Source organism: Macaca nemestrina, chromosome 5, assembly GCF_043159975.1.
Source record: "Macaca nemestrina isolate mMacNem1 chromosome 5, mMacNem.hap1, whole genome shotgun sequence".
NCBI classification, from domain to species: Eukaryota; Metazoa; Chordata; class Mammalia; order Primates; family Cercopithecidae; genus Macaca; species Macaca nemestrina.
Window position 1 is genome coordinate 149,097,267 of NC_092129.1, and position 6,096 is coordinate 149,103,362.

Genomic DNA, 6,096 nt, shown 5'->3' on the forward strand with positions numbered 1-6,096 from the left:
CTGCCCTGAAATGGGACAGAAAGTTTGAGAATCAATCCCAGAGCAGACAGGCGTGGTGGCTCACATCTGTAATCCCAGCACTTTGGGAGGCTGAGGCAGGTGGATCACTTGTGGTCAGGAGTTCAAGACCAGCCTAGACAACATGGTGAAACCCCGTCTCTGCTAAAAATAAAAAAACTGGCCGGCATGGTGATGCACACCTGTAGTCCCAGTTACTCAGGAGGCTGAGGCAGGAGAATCGCTTGAACCCAGGAGACAGAGATTGCAGTGAACTGAGATCACGCCACTGCACTCCAGCCCGGGCGAAAGTGCGAGACTGTCTAAAAAAAAAAAAAAAAAAAATCCCAGAGCAAAATGTGGAAATCTACCTGCTCCCAATTTCCCTTAGCCTTTCTCCCCCAGCCCTTGAAGATGGGCAACTTAAAGGGGAAGGGCTGAGGCTGGGGATGGGGGAACCAGATGACCTGAGCTTATATTCTCAGGTCGTTCATTCTCTTCAGATTCTTTGACTCAACAAATATTTACAGATGACTGGGTACCAGGCCCTGCTGTCAAACAGTGACCAGTGCTTTGAGGCAAAAGTAAACAAGAGAGAAGAGGCTGCTACTTTAGATGAGGGTCCAGAAGGCCGCTCTCAGGTGACATCTACTACGAAACAGATACAGAGAGGCAGCAGATCCCTGGGGCAGATGACAGGCATCTCAGCAGAACTGAGGGGCTTTGGATATATTCAGCTGTACTTCAGGTCCCCACTGAGCCTATCCCAGCACACCTCAAACACTTACATGTCTTTAAAAAAAGCTCACCTCCAGAATAAGGCAGCAGTCTATTACCAGAGTGACCCTTCCAGCTACCTTTAACAGAGGGCATGAAATGACTCACTATTCTGATGCAAGTCCAGATTCACTTTTTGGGTAACATATCTAGGTATTGCAGCCAATCATTTCCTCCAGCTGAATAAGGTGAAAGAAGAAAAATCAGGCAGTCGTGCTCCACAATGAAGCTAAGTATTTAATTCCTTTTTAATGTTTACATTATTAACACCAGCGTTACAAAACGATATTTTTTACTTGCAAACGATTTAAATGCGCAATTCCGTGTCTCAATTACCGGTATCATTATAACTTGAAAACCTGAAGCAGCGCTCCCTCCCTCCTCCCTCCTCCCCCTAATGGTGCCTAGTTTCTACAAAGAGCAATCAGGGCTCCATAAAGCCCAAATACCCACTCCAGATGACTTGGGAGGTGAGGCCCTGGTGGGGGTTTTCAATGAGCCAAGGGGGCTGCATTCAGTGTGGAATGAGTGACAGCCAGCAGGTGGGTGTTAAAATGGTCATCAACTCCCCAAGGTGCTGGCACCACTGAGCTGCATTCCAGGCAGTGCCTATTAATGTGCTGGGAATGGCGCTGGGTGATTGACAAGCCGGTGAGTTCAGACTGGCTGAAACCACCCACGGGCACAGGGAAAGGAAAAGGGGGCCTAGAAAATGATCAATGATAGCCACTGCGATGTGTTGGCTTACTTTGCGCTGGAACTGGCCAAGGCTACACCAGGTGTATAAACACATCAAGCACAAGGTTTACGATGATAATGCTGCAAGGGGGCATGAACAGGCGCCTGGGGGAGTGGCCAAGAGCACGGCTCTGAGCCACCCAGCCTGGGCTCAAGTCCTGGCTCTGCAACTTACCAGCTGGTGACCTTATCCTCTGTGCCTCAGTTTCCTCAGTTTTTGTAAAAAATGGCAGGATAACAGTGGTACATAAATCTGAGAGCCATTGTGAGGACTAAATGAGTACATAGGTGTAAGGCATTTAGAATTGGGCCTGGGCTGAGCACAGTGGCTCATGCCTATAATCCCAACACTTTGGGAGGCTAGGATTCGAGATCAGCCTGGGCAACATAGCGAGACCCCATCTCCACAAAAAATAAAACAATTAACTGGGCATCATGGTACCCAACTGTAGTCCCAGCTACTCAGGAGGCTGAGGCTGAAGCAGGAAGATCACTTGAGCCCAGGAGTTCGGGGCTACAGTGAGCTCTGATTGTGCTCCTACACTCCAGCCTGGGTGACAGATTGAGACCCTGTCTCTAAAAAAGAACAAATAAAATAAAAAATTAAAATTTAAAAAAATTGTGCTGGCACATAGTAAATAGTATTAATTTATCACCATAGTTCTCATTTTAAGATGAAGAAACTGAAGCTTACAGTAATTAAATAACCCACCTGAGTTTGGCTACTCTGAAGATCTTTGCCTTTGCTGCTCTGTGCCTGGAAGCCTCTCTTGCCCATCTTCCCGTGGCTGCCCCCTCAGGTGACTCACAAGTTGCTCAGGGACGGCCTCCAGACCACTGACCCCTCCCCTGCCCCAATCATTGTGGACCCAGCACTCCGCCTTGATCTTTCCTTGGCACTTATTACATCTGAAATTATCTTGTTCATTCAGCAAATGAACTATAAGAGCACTATTATTATTATATGTTTGCTTGGTTGCTGTCTGTCCCCATAGGGGCAGGGCCCTCACTTGTCTTGTCCACCACATGACAGGAACTCAGGGCCAGCTTTATGGGTGTGTGGCCTGCACACTCGCCCAGGGCCCCGCACTCAGAAGGGGCTACATTTGCTTTAACGCTCTGCTGTTACTGTCTTGAAATTCTTAAAAATTTTTTTCAGAGACAAGGTCTCACTCTGTCACCCAGGCTAGAGTGCAGTGGTGTAATCACAGCTCACTACAGCCTCTGACTCCTGGGTTCAAAGCAGTCCAGCCATCCTCCTACACAGCTAAGACTACAGGTGTGCACCACCACATCCGCCTAATATTTTAAATTTTTTGGAGAGATGGGGGTGTCTCGCCATATGGCCCAGGCTGGTCTCGAACTCCTGGGCTCAAGTGATCCTCCCGCCTCCAAGTAGCTGTGATTACAGGCGCAAGCCACCATGCCTGGCCTTAACAATTTTTTAACAAAGGGCTTTACATTTTCATTTTGCACTGGGCCCCAGAAAATTATACTGATAGAGTGATCAGGGCTATAGATCAGTGAGTGAATGAATGAATGAATGAATGAATGAGCAAGCCTACATTCCAACCAGGTCTGTCAGACTCCAAAACCCTACTACTTAACCACCATACCAAACAAGCTTCCATATGGAGGAAAAGAGGTGGGCAGGGCAGTCAGAACCAGGGACTATTACAGCCTGAGCGAGAAGAAGCTAGGGTACAGGGGAAGGGAGCACCTTAAGAGGAAGCATCTGTTTGCACTTCCTCTGGAGCCCAGCGTTCTTCTCAACCTCTCATTGTCCTTGCACCTCAAGCAGCATGAAAACCATTTGCTGCCACCTAATGTTACTTTTTGGTTGCCTAAGACAGAGGGACCTTGGCCCTGCCTTCCAGGACAGATGTGGACCAGCCAGGTGCTCTTTAAAGTTACAGCTATGAGAGCACCTCGGGGCAGCCAGCACAGCCCTAGGCGCCTGGACTTTGATAATAGATACAATTCTTGTCCTTTGTACCTCAGGGCTGTCATCAAAACTACATGGCTATGAGGTGAGGATGGAGCAGGGAGAGACTGTTGGGCTGGGAACCTGGGGAGGTTAATCAGGGGAGCTTTCTGGAGGAGGTGTCCTTGGGCGCCTCATTTTCCACTCTCCCTGAACTCTCTTTACCTCAGGCGGGCATCACACATTCTGGTCCCCAGAGGTTTTCCTTCAGTGGTTTACTCTTAACATCTTCGGAACAGTTAAAGTCATTCCAGTTAAAATCACCCACTGATCTTTCCTCAAATTAAACTCCTCCCTCTCTTTCCCACTGCCACCCCAGGCCTGCCTCTGGTTGTTCTTGGAGCCATCCCTGATCTTCTCCCACTCTCCTCTGAACAGCAGGCCTGTGTTTCTCCAAACTCTCTAGCATTGTCTAACACTTTAGTTAAAGCTCTTGTCATCTGTAACTTTATGTCCTGGTTATGTACACATTCCCAGACTTGGCTGTCAACTTCTTGAAGGCAGGACTCTCCTAGATTTACCTTTAAAATGTAGGTAGGGCAAGAAGGAAAAGGTTTGGAGGAAGCAAAGTTTTGTACACATTGGATGGTCTTGGCTAAATACAGGACAGTAGAGATACACTGAGGCTTCCTTATGAAAAATGCAGATGGTGGGACAGTCTTTTGAGAACAAAAATCAGTTCACATGGTGATGTAGCTAGAGACATATAAGAGAAGACTTGGTAAAACAAACACATTTTAACGGGAGAAAGTATTTTGAAATCACATAGCTGTCAAGGAATTAATATCTGGAATATACAAAGAACTCCTAAAACTCAATAACAACAACAACAAAAAAAACCCGATTAAAAACAGGTAAAGGACTTGAACAGGTATTTCTCTGAAGATATACAAATGGCTAAGCACATAAAAAGATACTCAATATCACTAATCATTAGAGAAACACAACTCAAAGCTACATTGAGATACAGCTCTCACCCATTACGATGGTTACTATCAAAAAACCAGAAAATAACAAATGTTGGTAAGGATGTGGAGAAATTGGAACCCTTGTGCACTGGTGGTGGGAGTGTAAAATGGTGCAGCTGCTGTGGAAGACAGTATGGCAGTTCCTCAAAAAACTTAAAATAGAATTACCATATGATCCAGCAATTCCACTTCTGGGTATATACCAAAAGAGTTGAAAGCAAAGTCTTGAGATGTCTGTACATCCATGTTCATAGCAGCATTACTCACAAGAGCTAAAACATGGAGGCAACCTAAGTGTCTATCAATGGATGCATAAACAAAATGTAGCACATACACGCAACGGAGTATTACTCAGCCTTAAAAAGGAAGGAAATTCTGGCATATACTACAAAATGAATGAACCTTGAGGTGAAGATATTATGCTAAGCAAAATAAGCCAGTCGCAAAAATATTGCAGGATTCCACTTACATGAGGTACCTAGAGTAGTCAAAATCATACAGACAAAATAGAACGGTCGTTGCTAGGGGCTGGGGGGAGAGGGGGGAATGGGGATTTATTGTTCAATGAGTATAGAGTTTCAGTTTTACAAGAGTTAGGGAGATGGTGTGATGGCTGCACAATATTATTCAGTGCTATTTCATACCTATGAACTGTACACTTAAAAATGGCTGGCCGGGCACCGTGGCTCACTCCTGTAATCCCAGCACTTTGGGAGGACGAGGCAGGCGGATCACCTGAGGTCAGGAGTTCCAGACCAGTCTGGCCAACATGGCAAAACGCCATCCCTACTAAAAATACAAAACATAGCCGGGCATGGTGGCGGGCCGCCTATAATACCGGCTACTCCGGAGGCTGAGACAGGAGAATCACTTGAACCCGGGAGGCAGAGGTTGCGCCATTCACTGCACTCCAGTCTGGGTGACAGAGCAAGACTCTATCTCAAAAAAAAAAGGTTAAGGCCAGGTGTGGTAGCTCACACCTGTAATCCCAGCACTTTGGGAGGCCAAGGTGGGAGGATCACTTGAGCCCAGGAGTTTGAGACCAGCATGGGCCACATAGCAAGACTTTGTCTAAAACAAAATGGTTAAGATAGTAAATTTTGTTATGCGTATTTTACCACAATACAAAATTAATAAATTGTAAAAAAAAAAACCAAAAAAACAGTTTTTCTGAATCAACCCAGTTCGCATTGCTCATTCTAGAAAACCTGGGCCTCCCAGAGAAAAATGTTTGGCTTATGAGGGGTAGGAAGGGGGGAACAGAAGGGATACTAGCAGGGACTGGGCAGAGAGGAACAAGAACTAGGAAGCACTAAAGAAGGAACTGCGGCAGAGTACCAAGGGATAGTGACAGGTACAGGGGCACACACGAACAACGTTCAAACACATCTTCATCCAGTAACCTGTATTTACATGCAAATGTATTGGTTTATGCAAAACAGCGGAGGCCTCGGAGGAGGGTTTTTTAGTCTCAAGCTTGTGCAGTCATTGAAAAAGAGAAGCAAAGCTGTCCCTCAGGTACTCCACGTCCGCCTTGCCCCTGGGAGCTGGGCCGGTTCCAGGAGGAGGACGACTGAATTAGCTCGCTTTGCAGAGAAAGGCCAGCAGCGCCCCTACCCGGAGAGTAACTGG